The sequence below is a fragment of the Anomaloglossus baeobatrachus genome, chromosome 5 (genome assembly GCF_048569485.1).
Source record: "Anomaloglossus baeobatrachus isolate aAnoBae1 chromosome 5, aAnoBae1.hap1, whole genome shotgun sequence".
NCBI classification, from domain to species: domain Eukaryota; kingdom Metazoa; phylum Chordata; class Amphibia; order Anura; family Aromobatidae; genus Anomaloglossus; species Anomaloglossus baeobatrachus.
The window spans coordinates 483,335,092-483,350,397 of record NC_134357.1 but is presented as its reverse complement, the minus strand read 5'-3'; the positions used below and the strand labels follow the sequence as shown (position 1 = coordinate 483,350,397).

Below are 15,306 nucleotides of genomic sequence, written 5' to 3'. Positions count from 1 at the left end.
CGAGGGTACGTCAGGGCAGGTTGTCCCCCAGTCCCAGGAAGTGTTTTTTTGCTGCAACAGCCGGATTGTGACTTCGTGTGTAAAATAAAGATGTCTTTTGTTTTCACCACATCCTGCCTGAAGACTGTTTGTACAACGTCCGACGACATCAGCACACTCTGCCCCACCAAGTTAGTCCCCGACCTTGAAGTAGTGATGGAGTCAGGGGAGAGCCTCGAATCTACAAAGGCCACGACTACAAGGCCGGAGGCCCCCCTGCCACCTCATTACATGTGGCGTAGTCGGCAGGATGCGAATTCCCTGCCAGGGACCCAAGAAGCCGGAGATCAAGTGGTGCCTAGAGCACAGGATCCGGACTATGAGAGAAGATTTCCAGTCCCATGGTGGGAAGAAAAAGAAGTGCCTGAAGCGTTGGACCGGGCACAAGATGGCGGCAAGATGGCCGTCGTCTGTGAAGATGAAGAAAGCGCGCGAAAAGAAGAGCCTGGGGCTGGCCGGTGCCGAAGAAGAAGTTCGGAGTACTCCGCCCAAAGAGGGGAGGTGCCGGTCCCAGGGCATGCAGAAAAACATGTGAAGTGGGCGGTGTTTTGAAGGGAAAGAAGAACCGTCGCGGAGGGGTCGATATGATGTGGGAGACTGGGGGTGGAGTATGCTCAAGCGCGGGAAAAATAGGCCCGCCTCCACTTCCTCCAGCATCTCCACTGACCTCGCCGCCATTGTCAGAGCTACCAAGCGTTTGCACGATGGAGACCTCCAGGCAGCAACAGGAGATAGAGACCGCGATGGCGCTCGCCCACCTGGGCAGAGGACGCCCCAAGCAGCCTGCGGCTGCGGCTGCGAATGTGTCACCGCTTGCGTTACCGGCCGCTCCTGTGGGACAAGGACGCCCGTCTAAAGTTACCTGGATCACCACATGGGATGCCGTGACCGGGGGAACCACAACAGAGGTCCGGGCGACCTATGACAATCCGCTGCCGGTGGGGAATCGGCCTCCGGGAATCCTTCCAGACTCAGAGACACCTCCACCCGTCGCGGTGGAACTGCCGACCCCTGCTCCTGTGCAAGCCCCGGAGGACTCACCTACCCGGAAGCTAGAACAGGATAATTGGGGCTTTTTCTGGAACCCGGTGCAGCCGTCTTCCATACCTTATAGGAGGTCACCGTCCCCAGAGCCGGATCCCGTGCAGGAGAGGCTGCTCGCGGAAACTGTCGCCCGGGAGATGATGGCCGGTCCCCGGGGCGAAGAGCTGGAGTTGCAGTTTGCCACGGGTATAGTGGTGAAATTTAACCAGCAAGGGGGCTACGGTTTTATCCGGGAGGAGACGACCGGTGACGATTATTTTTATAACCGGGTACACTTGGATGTCGAGGGCTTACCTCAGCGTCTACACACGCTCTACCCAGGAGAGAAAGTCCGGTTCATACCTGAAGCGGGGTGCCGCGGCCTCTTTGCGGTCAGCGTCTCCCGTATGCCCACCTCGCAAGAAGCAGTTCAGTGGCAGCAGGAGTTAGAGTGGGAGGAACACCAAAGCCGGCGACGGGCGCAGTCAAGACCGGTGCTGAGTGAATCCTCTCAGTCAAGACGCACTCTAGCCGTCGCTCCAGAAGTGAAGCCCGGACCGCCTACCGACTCAGAGAGGGGAACCCCGGCGGTGCTGGCTATTAGCCAGAGTCTTAACAACAACCCGGTTATCGTCGTGGATATACCGCCACCGCCTAGGGTAGCGACCCCATCGCCTCCATCGGTGCCTGAGGAGACCATGGCACCGAAGCCTGCCGTCGCATGCGAGCCTTTTCAGCGGCTGCGCCGACAGCCCGGACAATCTCTGTCAGATTATATCAGGGCTCAGAGAGCCGAGTGGAAGCGGGTGTTGCACCCAGAATAAAACATTCTGACCGGTTGATTGGAAGACCGGGTGTTCGTTTACAAGTTGAAGTTCAGCAACGTTTAAGTGACTGAGCCCGGAGAGAGTCTGCTGCCGGACTGGGCCAGGGGCTCCTCCGTGTCATGGAGAAAAAGTTTTGAGTTCCTGTTGCTCACGACCAAGACCGGGAGCGCTTGAAAGCCTCCGGGCACCACCAAAGACCGGGAGCGCTGCTAAGCCTCCGGGCACCACCAAAGACCGGGAGCACTGCTAAGCCTCCGGGCACTACCAAGACCGGGCGCTGGACTGGTGCCCCTTTCTTCCGGGCCGCCTGTTGTGGACTGGTTCGTAGTTTGTTCATCATGCTGTGCCTAGTTTTAAATATGTGTGTTTTTTTATGATGGAGCCTTGCCGGGAGGCTCGGGTTTTAAGAGGGGAGGTGTGTAGTGGGTGAGCATACCCCCTACAAAGGGAGCATAGTTTACCGGAAATGCCATTAATAAAAATGTTTTACTTTTGTTTATGTGTATTGTGTTAGGGCACCCCTAGTGGCCGGGTGGGACGGCTGTCACCACAGTGGAAGGAGGAGCCGGCAGAAACCAAGGGGAATGAGTGTGTGTGTGAGAGGCAGTTGGATCCGGGACGTGAGAGAGTGAAGATCAAGGGGCAGAGTGTGGGGGCTGAATTAAGAGGGGACGCCGGAGAGAACGGGAGAGGATGGAACCTCGGAGAGTGAAGCAACCGGTGTGGGTCCGGTGCGTGTGTAACCGCCAGTGGGAGCCCGGTGAAGCGGATTAACCAGGGCACATCCCCACGCGAGGGTACGTCAGGGCAGGTTGTCCCCCAGCCCCAGGAAGTGTTTTTTTGCTGCAACAGCCGGATTGTGACTTCGTGTGTAAAATAAAGATGTCTTTTGTTTTCACCACATCCTGCCTGAAGACTGTTTGTACAACGACCGACGACATCACCACACTCTGCCCCACCAAGTTAGTCCCCGACCTTGAAGTAGTGAGGGAGTCAGGGGAGAGCCTCGAATCTACAAAGGCCACGACTACAAGGCCGGAGGCCCCCCTGCCACCTCATTACACCAGCATCAGCCTTTTCTGTCCCCAGCATCAGCCTCTCTCCTCCCAGCCTACCCCAGCCTCAGCCTTCCCCAGCATCAGCCTCTCTTCTCTCAACCTCCTCCTCCCAGCGTTCCCCAGGATCAGCCTCTCTCCTCCCAGCCTCCTCCAGCACGCCGTGCTCCTCTGCCGACACAGATCCGATCGCACACACACACACACCCGATCGCATACACTCACACACACCCGATCGCATACACTCACACATACCCGATCGCATACACTCACACACACACGATCGCATACACTCACGCACACACACATTGACGATATTGCACATACGCGCTCACACTCACAACATCCAGAGATACCACATGCTTCTGGCCATGTGATCCTCCGGCAGGTCCTGGAAGTTAACAGCACAGTATCGCCGCCGAGAAGCAAGGGATATCCCAGGATGTTGTGAGTGTGTGGATGCGATGTGATGTGTGTGTGAGGTGTGTGTGAGAGTGAGTGTGATCTGATGTGTGTGTGTGTGTGTGTGTGTGTGTGTGCGTGCGTGTGTATGTATGTTCCGCCGCTGCAGGACCTTGATGCGCTGGTAACTATGCTACCATAGTTACCAGCGTATCCCGTCCCCCGCTCGCACAGGAGCCCACACCAGCATACGGCGGCAACCCCAGCAATGCGAGGGTATGTGTCGGCTGGGTTGGCGGCGTACGCTGATGTTGGCTCCCGGGGGTACAGTACTTACCTGGGAGTCGTGGCTCCGTGTCGGTCGGTTCGGGGAATGCGTGCGGGGGGCGGGGCCAGAGCGAGCGTGCATTGCGTGAGGGGGCGGGGCGTGGGCGAGTTGCCTGGGCGAGCGGCCAATCCGTGCGGGGGGGCGGGGCCATGGCGAGCCCAGCGACCAATCAGCTTTGTGTCACCGTAAGGACACAATTTTGGAGCAAGACAGACAGACAGACAGACAGACAGAATAAGGCAATTATATATATAGACTAGAAGGTGGCCCGATTCTACGCATCGGGTATTCTAGAATTTACGTATTGTGTAGTTAATGTATGATTTTTGTTATATATATATATAGATGTTGTTGTCTGTAGTAAGCAAGTGTTTGTGTAGGGCGCTGTACATGTTCTGGGTGTTGTCTGGGTGTGGCGGGGGGTGAGAGCGGTGTTGTTTGTGTGTTGCGTTGTTTGTAGAGCGCTGTGTGTCTGTATCATTATGTATGTGTGTTGCGCGGTTTGTGTGTGTGTGTGTGTGTGTTTTGGGGGGAGGTATGTTTTGTGCAATGTGTGTGTTGTGCAGTATGTGCGTATATTTGTGTGTGCCGCAGTGTTTGTGTGTTGGGTGTTGTGTGTGTGCGGCGTTGTGTGTGTGGGTGTCTGTGTAGGGCAGTGTTTGTGGTTCCCAGTGTGTGTGTGGTGTGTTGTGCAGTGCGTGTGTGGCAGTGTGTGTGTGTGTGTGTGTGTGTTTTGGGGGGAGATGTGCACCCCCCATCGTGCTCCATCCCCCATGCTGCGCACCCCCCATCATGCTCCATCCCCCATGCTGCGCACCCCCCATCATGCTCCATCCCCACTCCCCATTGTGCTCCATCCCCCATGCTGCGCATTCCCCATCGTGCTCCATCCCCCATGCTGCGCACCCCCCATCGTGCTCTATCCCCCATGCTGCGCACTCCCCATCGTGCTCCATCCCCATGCTGCGCACTCCCCATCGTGCTCCATCCCCCATGCTGCGCACTCCCCATCGTGCTCCATCCCCCATGCTGCGCACTCCCCATCGTGCTCCATCCCCCATGCTGCACACTCCCCATCGTGCTCCATCCCCCATGCTGCGCACCCCCCATCGTGCTCCATCCCCCATGCTGCGCACTCCCCATCGTGCTCCATCCCCCATGCTGCGCACCCCCCATCGTGCTCCATCCCCCATGCTGCGCACTCCCCATCGTGCTCCATCCCCTATGCTGCGCACTCCCCATCGTGCTCCATCCCCCATGCTGCACACCCCCCATCGTGCTCCATCCCCTATGCTGCGCACTCCCAAACGTGCTCCATCTCCCATGCTGCGCACTCCCCATCGTGCTTCATCCCCCATGCTGCGCACCCCCCATCGTGCTCTATCCCCCATGCTGCGCACTCCCCATCATGCTCCATCCCCATGCTGCGCACTCCCCATCGTGCTCCATCCCCCATGCTGCGCACCCCCCATCGTGCTCCATCCCCCATGCTGCGCACTCCCCATCGTGCTCCATCCCCATGCTGCGCACTCCCCATCGTGCTCCATCCATCATGCTGTGCACCCCCCATCGTGCTCCATCCCCCATGCTGTGCACTCCCCATCGTGCTCCATCCCCTATGCTGCGCACTCCCCATCGTGCTCCATCCCCCATGCTGCGCACTCCCCATCGTGCTCCATCCCCTATGCTGCGCACTCCCAAACGTGCTCCATCTCCCATGCTGCGCACTCCCCATCGTGCTCCATCCCCCATGCTGCGCACCCCCCATTGTGCTCCATCCCCCATGCTGCGCACTCCCCATCGTGCTCCATCCCCTATGCTGCGCACTCCCAAACGTGCTCCATCTCCCATGCTGCGCACCCCCCATCGTGCTCCATCCCCCATGCTGCGCACTCCCCATCGTGCTCCATCCCCCATGCTGCGCATCCCCCATCGTGCTCCATCCCCCATGCTGCGCACCCCCCATCGTGCTCCATCCCCCATGCTGCGCACTCCCCATCGTGCTCCATTCCCCATGCTGTGCACCCCCCATCGTGCTCCATCCCCCATGCTGCGCACTCCCCATCGTGCTCCATCCCCTATGCTGCGCACTCCCCATCGTGCTCCACGGTCACACATCAGACATTAAACACGCACACATCTGATCGCATACACTCACACACACACCTCATTTCTCCCTGTGCCCACCGGTGGGCGGTCCCAGCAGCTGTGCTGCACGCCGTGCTCCTCTGCCGACACTCACAGATCCGATCGCATACACTCACACACTTACACACATCCGATCGCATACACTCACACACACACACTCACACCCGATCGCATACACTCACACTCACACACATACGATCGCATACACGCGCTGACACAGTCACAACATCCGGAGATACCACATGCTTCCGGCCATGTGATCCTCTGGCAGGTCCTGGAAGATCACTACACAGTATCGCCGCTGAGAAGCAAGCGATATCACGGGATGTTGTGAGTATGTGGATGCGATCTGGTGTGTGTGTGTGTGTGTGTATGTGTGTGTGTGTGTGTGTTGTGTGTTGTTTCCGCCGCAGGACCTTGATGCGCTCACCTCGTGTGGGGGGCGGAGCCTGGGCGATCGGCCAATCCGTGCAGGGGGGGCGGAGCCTGGGCGAGGAGAGCGGCCAATCCGTGCGGGGGGAGGAGCCGAGGCGAGCGCATAATCCGTGCGGGGGGGGCGGGTCCATGGCGAGTCCAGCTGCCAATCCGCTGTTTTTCACCGTAACGACATGGCCAATCCGTGCGAGGGGCGGCGGACCCGAGGCGAGGCGAGCTGCCAATCTGTGAGGAGGGGAGGAGCCAAGGCGAGGTGAGCGGCCAATCCGTGCAGGGGGGCGGGGACATGGCGAGGCCAGCAGCCAATCCGCTGTTTGTCACCGTAAGGACATATCCCGGGACACAATTTTGGAGCAAGACAGACACACAGACAGACAGAATAAGGCAATTATATATATAGATTCTGGAATGCTGTAATAAGGGCTCAATGGTGGTGGCCACAGCTTATAGTCGCCAAATCTGGTGATAGGCTCCTTTTAAGGCCAATGCCAATAGTCTAAGTTGGCCGGGTTGGAGTCTTTTATCTTCTGAGGAATGTCACGTCTTCCAGTATGACGGTTGTACAAACAGTATCGGCGGTTACTAATCACAGATTTCCTGATGGCCCTTTGATATCATTTGCAGTGTTACGTGCAGGAGAATGGAGACTAAGATCAAGAAAGAAGATTTATATCCGCTCTTAAACCTTTTGCAAACAGAACTGAAGTGGCGAAGATGTTTCTCACGTCTCCATTCGTTGGCACTTGTTGTCTTCCTCCACTCTATAGGACATCATCCACTATGTAAGGAATTCTATTTTCCACCTTAAAGTAACAGTACTCTTAGCCTCCAGACCCCAGTGGGGTGGCTACGGATGGAAATGAAGTGCGAGAGTGCAATTCTCCGGTGTCCTAAAATAGTAAGAGACTTCAGTGCGAAAGGGGGAAAAAAATGAAGTCACAGGTCAACGTCTCCAGGGTCATTATCACTCAGTCTGCGAAAAGCTGGGGATGTGGAGGCTGCATGGTAAATCTTTGCGTTAATCAATGACAAATGTTAGGAGGAAGGATGTGCCAACAGAAGGAAGAAAAACCCAGGTTTTTCCCCTTAACACATTGGGCCATCAGGCATTGAAAAATTACTGGAATGCATCATTTATCCCATAGAGGAATCAAAAGCAGAAATGGATGGTTCTTGTTTTTGAACAGCACCAAGGAGAATTAATAGACAAATACTCAATGTGTAATTGTTGTTTCAATATTTATTTCATAAATCAATAGTAGTCATGAAAATAAACAACTTTGTAATATATTGTATCAGTCAGATTTGCTTCTTTCTCTGCCAGACATCAGTCATTATCAAAATTGTCACTCATGTGTAAATTCTGTATTCAGTGAAGATTTTCCTATTACTGAGATAGGGGATGGCAGTTGGTGCTGATGAGATTCTATGATGACAGGAGGAGGGAGGAGCTTGAGGCAGAGGGAGGAGCTAAAGGCAGAGCGCCGCTCCTCCATCTTCTCTCTACATAGTTGCATAGGATGAAAAAAGACCTAGGTCCATCTAGTTCAACCTTCCTCCACCAGTTCTACATTTTCGACTCTAAATTATCTCTAACCCACAATGCTATGTGTACTGAGGAAATCATCCAGCCTTTTTTTAAAAGCTGCTATAATATCTGCTCTAACATGGTGGCCGGCATGTATCACCGAAGTTGTGTAAACCTGGATGTCCGTTCTTGTACTTTTAGTGCCACATGTCTTGTTAGAGCGTACCAGGGCAAGGTTTTACGGATAGCTGGAAAAGCAGGTGAGTCTGACTATCCACATACCTCCGCCCATGGGTGTGTCTCATCTGTTAAGATTTAGACTTTTTGTTTGCCATATGGTCAGTGTGGGGAGACTGTGATGTCTCTAGGAAGGAATCCTCTGAGAGAAGGGACGATTTGCTTATCCTGACCGTGTATAGAGTTTGTGAAGCCTCTCGAAGGAATCCTCTGAAGGAAAGTGAGGCCTCAATTTTTCTGATCGGAGTAAGTGTATGGAGGTTTGTGAAACCTCCAGAAGGTACTTCTGGAGAGGGGTCAATGAGTGAAGGCTCAGATAGCTCCACTGGGATACTTGAGATGTGTATCTGAAAATGTTTGGATGTACCACCAGATAACAGAGAGAGGTAGAAACCGGGTTCTTCAAAGCCGCGCCAATGATCACCAGCCAAAGGATCAGATCAATGAAGCTTTATTGTTGCATCGGTCTACGCGTTTCAGGAGCCCTGCTCCCTTCCTCAGGACCATCAGATACAAGCATACATCAATCGGCTGGTGATCATTGGCGCGGCTTTGAAGAACCCAGTTTCTACCTCTCTCTGTTATCTGCCGCTTTGGGTTGCTGCTGCCGTGGTCAAATTTTACGTGCGATTACAGTGGTTGTGACTCTCACAACCACTTTTGGTGAGTAGTATTGCTCCCCCATCCTATACCCCTACATACAAGGGTAAGACCCTATTGCGCTTTATTTTTCCACAGCTTCTTCTATTACTGGATGTACCACCAGTCACACAGACTTTAAAACCTTGTGTGTTATATACCAGGAGTACAGTTTATGTATGCTTCAATAAACTGACCACACTTTTAAATGGAAATGTTCCTGTGTGCTACCTTATCACATAAACAGAGTAAGTAACCTTACCACACTGCCATTATTATTTCTTGCGGTAAGGGATTCCACAGTCTGACTGCTCTAACTGTAAAGAACCCTTTCCTATTTAACTGCTGGAATCTATTTTCTTCTACTCGCAGGGAACGCTCCCTGGTCCTTAGGGGCACATTGCACACTGCGACATCGGTAACAATGTCTTACTGACACTGCAGCGATAGTCCCTGCCCCTGTCGCAGGTGCGATATCTTGTGATTGCTGCCGTAGCGAATAATATTGCTACGGCAGCTTCACATGCACTCACCTGCCCTGCGACGTCGCTCTGGCCGGCGACCCGCCTCCTTCCTAAGGGGGCGGGTCGTGCGGCGTCACATGGCAGGCGGCCAATTGAAGCGGAGGGGCGGAGATGAGCCGGACGTAAACATCCCGCCCACCACCGTCCTTCCTCATTGCAGCCGGCGGCAGGTAAGGAGATGTTCCTCGCTCCTGCAGCTTCATACACAGTGATGTGTGCTGCCGCAGGAACGAGGAACAACATTGTATCTGTCACTGCAGCGAATTTATGAAAATGACCAACGCTACACCGATCACCCGATTGTGATGTTTTTGCGATCGTTTATCGGTGCATCTAGGCTTTACACGCTGCGACATCGTTACCGGCGCCGGATGTGCGTCACTTTCAATTTGACCCCAACGAGATCGCAGGTGCGATGTCGCACCGTGCAAAGTGCCCCTAAGTGTTGTCTTTGGAAGGAATAAGTCATGTCAGTCCTTTGTATTGACCACACATGTATTTATAAATGAGATCTCCTCTGAGAAGTCTTTTTTCTAAGCTAAGCAAATCTAAGTTTTCCAGATGTGGCCTTACAAGTGATTTATAGGATACGTATCAATAGGTATCAATGCTAGATAGGTCCAATTGCTGAGACCTTTATTAATCACCCATTCCCCTTGTTCTTCCAAATGCAAAAAGGCGATTAAAATCCAATTTGAATTGAGTAATGGGGCATTTTCATCATTCCACTGGAATTGGGGATTTACCGTTTTGGTGATCAGTCGGCTCCCACTTGTTTGGGAGTCAATCACTAATTCAGTGGATAGGTGACAAGTCATGTAGATTTGAATATCCATTCAACTATTGATGGTCTACACTTAAAATAGGTAATCAATGTCTGATCACTTGGGCTCGAGCCATTTAAAGGGGCTGGAGAGGTTATAAATACTAGATAGGTGGGGGGCCGACTTCTTGGACCTGCCGTGATCACCAGTTCTCCATATGAACAGAATGTATCCAATCATTGATCCACTCAAACATTTATTAGCCACTACCATGCAGCTAGGAGTAAAGAGGGATTGGGTCTGCTTCTGTGTTGATTGATGTGTTTTCCAGCCATCTAACCCCCAACACTTTGGGATTTACACTCCATAATGAATATTTGTTAGATTTCTGAGGCAGGAATTTCCCTTTATACATTTATTATTTATTATATCTGACCTGTGGAGGTTTCGCCATTGGGGCCCCTACCATATAGCACAATAAAGTGGCTAAATAGCTGGATAGTTGACAAATGGTAGATAGTTGGGGATCTTACTGGACAGGTGATAAATGCAACATAGGTGGAGGCTTGACTACTGGGAATCCCATCAACTACCATAGCGGATACCCAAGCGCAGTGTATGCCCAACCGCCAATAAAGTCTAACTCCTAAAATCCATTTTATTTTATCTAGAATGAATGAGGACTGGGTCCACTTCTCTGTGTCATGGTAGGTACAGGGAAGTATCAAGCGAGCAGCGAAAGTTAAGGGAAGGGTACCCCTGTGTCTAGGGAAGGGGGAGATTGTGACGCCTTCAAACCTACAGCAGATCCCTGGGGTCCCTCACCACCTCACCCTCACCACCTCTGCACCTATGCTTCAAGCCGAATATCTGACCCTAGGAATCCCTAGTGCTGGACCCTAAATAGGGAATGGGTGGAATGAGCGCTTCGTCAACACCACTAAACGCTAAAGGAAGACACAAGAGGGACACGGGGAAAAAGCATGAACTACTTATCCAGAGATGACTCAGGCAGGAGTTTAGCAAGCTTCAGCAACGATACTAGAGATGAGCGCAAGCGACCTGATTGCAACCAGAGCTAGAATGAACTGAATAATATCACCAGCACCAGACCAGGGAAGATGGAAGTATTTAAGCACCAAGAAAATACTGATGATCAGCAACTGGGTGGAAGGCGAGCTTCTGCTGGGTCCAAAAGGGGAGATGAAAATCCAGCAGGAAAGCTACCTAGTACAATGAATACTGACAGCAGGATCAATAGAATGTCAGGGAGCATTTTGTGCAGCCAAATTCTGTGACCTTCTATTGTCAGAAACCACGTGACTGTCTGTCACACCTGTGACACTCTGGTGATTAGTGGGAGTCACTGTCCCAGCCCAAATCTAGGTGGTCTATTCTTAGGCGGGCTTTGCACACTACGACATCGCAGGTGCGATGTCGGTGGGGTCAAATTGAAAATGACGTACTTCCGGCATCGCATGCGACGTCATAGTGTGTAAAGGCTCGATGATACGATTAACGAGCGCAAAAGCGTCGTAATCGTATCATCGGTGCAGCGTCGGCGTAATCCATGATTACGCTGACGCGACGGTCCGATGTTGTTCCTCGCTCCTGCGGCAGCACACATCGCTGTGTGTGAAGCCGCAGGAGCGAGGACCATCTCCTACCGGCGTCACTGCAGCTTCCGTAGGATATGCGGAAGGAAGGAGGTGGGCGGGATGTTTACATCCCGCTCATCTCCGCCCCTCCGCTCCTATTGGCCGCCTGCTGTGTGACGTCACAGTGACGCTGCACGACCCGCCCCCTTAATAAGGAGGCGGGTCGCCGGCCAGAGCGACGGTCGCAGGACAGGTGAGTCCATGTGAAGCTGCCGTAGCGATAATGTTCGCTACGGCAGCTATCACAAGGATATCGCAGTTGCGACGGGGGCGGGCACTATCGCGCTCGGCATCGCAGCATCGGCCTGCGATGTCGCAGCGTGCAAAGTACCCCTTAGAATTGGCCATCAATGTCTGATCAGTGGTAGTCCCACCACCATTGGCACAATGACATTGGCAAAGTGGTATGTCCATTTTGGTAACTCTTCCTGGCCATTCAGCTGTTGTCTTAATTGTGCTGATCCGTGGTGTTGTAGAAGATGGTTTCTTACCAATTTAGAGACATAACAAGTCCTTACAAATCCCTTTAGGGTATGTACATGACTTCTTTTACCCAAGGAGGAAGACACTTCACAACACACCGGTGGAGTCCTTTGGTCCTCAAGCGTCTTTCTGGCTTGGTCTATTTCTGTCATTTTTGTTTGTTTTTGTTACCATTTTTACATAGACTTGTTGATTGGAAGCCCCCAAAAGAATGGTCAGGTTACTTCTTCACAGCTTTTGAAGTGGTTATCAGAAGCTCAGTAAGACTGAAGATAACCACAGCAAGTCGTTGTTACATTGTGATGTATATGTTCATTCTTTTTAGCACTTTTTCAGGTGGGTCATGGAGTTGATCATCCTGAAGAAGACATTGTGTGTACATACCCTTGAAGTAAATGCTCATTTCATAATTATTTGTTATATTTTTAAAGGGACCAGAGTTCTTTTTCAAGGTGGGGAACAGATTGCTATCGATCATAGGATATTTTTGATTGGAGTTTCGAAGCGCGGATTTCTGGCATATGTGACTTTCTGATACATATTATTTCACGTTGGACAAACACTTTGTCTACTGCACTTCATATTATCTTCCATTTTAAAGTATAGGATGAAACATGAGACATAAACGTCTGTGTGCACATCCCTGACTCTCACACAAAGGAACCATTATTGTATATTGTACCATTAAAAAAAAAAGAGCTGTGCCCAGACAATTAGTTGGCAAGATAATCGTTTAACTACTTGTCTATCTCCTCTTCCTTGCAGGCACCACTGACGACTTCGTTCTTCCAGGTTACTAGGATATCTCAAGACGAATGTTTTAATTTGACCCGTTTAAAGAGGAAATTAATGGCGAGCCTCGGGGCAGAGCTGATTCATCTCATCTTGTTTCAAAATTTTTCTAATTTCTCCAAATAGTTCTTGGTTTATTAATTCGAAATGCGGTACGCCGGGATTCCTTTAAGATGACTGTAATTTGGATCTGTGGCTGCCAAAGGCTTCTTTATAATGCACAGTAGAATAAAAGGTCCTCAGAGAGTCAGAGAGCGGAGATTGATGATGGGCTCTGCATTACTCTTCATGGTTCTCAGGTTGGACTCTTAATTGGTGTATTTTTGGGAATACATCGAAAGCCAATGGAGGAAACTGTGAAACATGGCGAATTGGATCATTGTAGCCAGTTGGGTTCTAGTAATCATTTTCCAGATTGATTGGATTGACTTGGAGTGGATGAAATACAATTAGTTGGTATAGAGTAACATGCACTAGTCCTTTACACTAGTTTTAGTAAATATTCCTCAATGGCAGCTCTATAAAGAAAATCTCTAATATTCAATGATACTTTAACTTCTTAGTATGCACTGTGTTCAAATACTGTCCCCATAGCATAATTTCCAAGAACGTGATCTTAAGTGGAGATCACAGGTCTGCAATATTCCCCTTAATCTTCGTCGACATATATATAGAGCCATCTTGCAAGATCTATAATGTAGCAGATGGGACAGTCATAGCCCAATGAAGTTCCAAGATCAGTAAGTATTAAGTTCCCATCCACGCGTTTCAGGCATGCATCCCTATGGAGTAAGGTCTGAGGCTTTTAAGTACTCACACACTTTATATTCCTGTCTTAAAATAACTTGATTGTTCAGTAACTCTTTCTCCTGCCCCCCTAGTACAGATGCATGTGTGACACCCCAGTGGTCATGGGAGCCACAGTGGAGTTGTTCTCATCACCAGAGGGCAATGCTATGCCTGGAAACAGCAGGGAAACCTCTATGCCAGATACAATCACACACTAAACACTTCCTAATCCAGGCCAGAAGGGGGAGCTCAAGTCCTGTTTGGCGCGAACTTCCCTATGCATTCTGTGCTGGGGAGGGGTTAGAGAGAGAGGAAGAAGAGGAAGAGAAAACTCAGAACTCTAGTAGCAGGAAAAGAGAACAGTCGCTGCTAGAGAACTGTCTCAAGCTTTCCAGGACCGAGCGCTGAATCAGGACACCGGTGTCCTTGACTGTCGGGTGCTAAAGACCCAGCAGTAAACCCAGAGGGCAGGAACACACTGCCTGGCCCAACAGAGACTCCCAAGGGGCAGTAGCATAAAAGAGCCCAGGGCTGCAGAAATACCAGCGGGCCCTACATCCGGCTCGTGCTGCCCGCCACAAGGGATAAAGAAAATCACATCTAGGAATAGGGACACTGTGCTGCTCCGGGCCACAGCAACCCACAGTCAGAGCGCACTAAGAAAGGCCTCCAATGTACCTGGCAGAGAAGGGATTCCTCACTGCTTCCCGACTCACCAGACCACTGTAACCTGTAACCATAACAGCTGACCAGTAAAAGGTAAAGGAAACTACCAGCCTGTGTCGTCCATTTACTGTCGGCGTCCTCAGCCCTGCTCCCCAGTGTACAACACCATAAACTACCACCCTATCAACATCCATGGGGCTTGCTCCACCTGTGGGGAGCTAAACCATTCCAGCTGTGACACCATCCACCCCAGAGGACAGCATCCACAGCGGCGGCTAATCCCTGGCTGCACACCACAGGTAGCGTCACGAGACAAACAACCATCATCATCCTCCCTTTTATTGTGCGCCTCGGGGCCACGAAGCTGGGCAGTGGCCAACCATGACATCCCAGACCCGACATCACTGGCCCAGTGACGAGTAACGTTAACCCCTTGCCCCGCAGGTGCTACACATGCGCGGTTTAGCTAAGTATGGATGTGTTTTCAATGTGCAGCTTGGAGTAAGCCACTGTCAAACACCTTTGGCTTACTTCCTGGGTGAATTAAAAAAAGGAATTCAACATGCCCAATCCTTTTTTTCCCAAAACTCATCTGACAAAAGATGTCACGAGGCCCATATATATATATATATATATATATATATATACAGTGCCTACAAGTAGTATTCAACCCCCTGCAGATTTAGCAGGTTTACACATTCGGAATTAATTTGGCATTGTGACATTTGGACTGTTGATCAGCCTGGAAGTGTGAAATGCACTGCAGCAAAAAAGAATGTTATTTCTTTTTTTATTTTTTTTTTTTAAATTGTGAAAAGTTTATTCAGAGGGTCATTTATTATTCAACCTCTCAAACCACAAGAATTCTGTTTGGTTGCCCTAAAATATTAAGAAGTATTTCAGGCACAAAGAACAATGAGCTTCACATGTTTGGATTAATTATCTCTTTTTCCAGCCTTTTCTGACTAA

General features: G+C 51.1%; 1 long non-coding RNA gene across 2 annotated transcripts in view; it reads left to right on the top strand.

The window, feature by feature from the left end:
- The window catches only part of LOC142310372 (uncharacterized), a 64,927-nt gene extending 50,496 nt beyond the window's left edge, over positions 1-14,431 (top strand). For both annotated transcript variants that reach the window (XR_012754143.1, XR_012754142.1), the window contains one exon: positions 12,856-14,431. This is a non-coding gene — a long non-coding RNA (uncharacterized LOC142310372). The remainder of the gene's footprint in view (positions 1-12,855) is intronic.
- Positions 14,432-15,306: the final 875 nt, after the last annotated feature.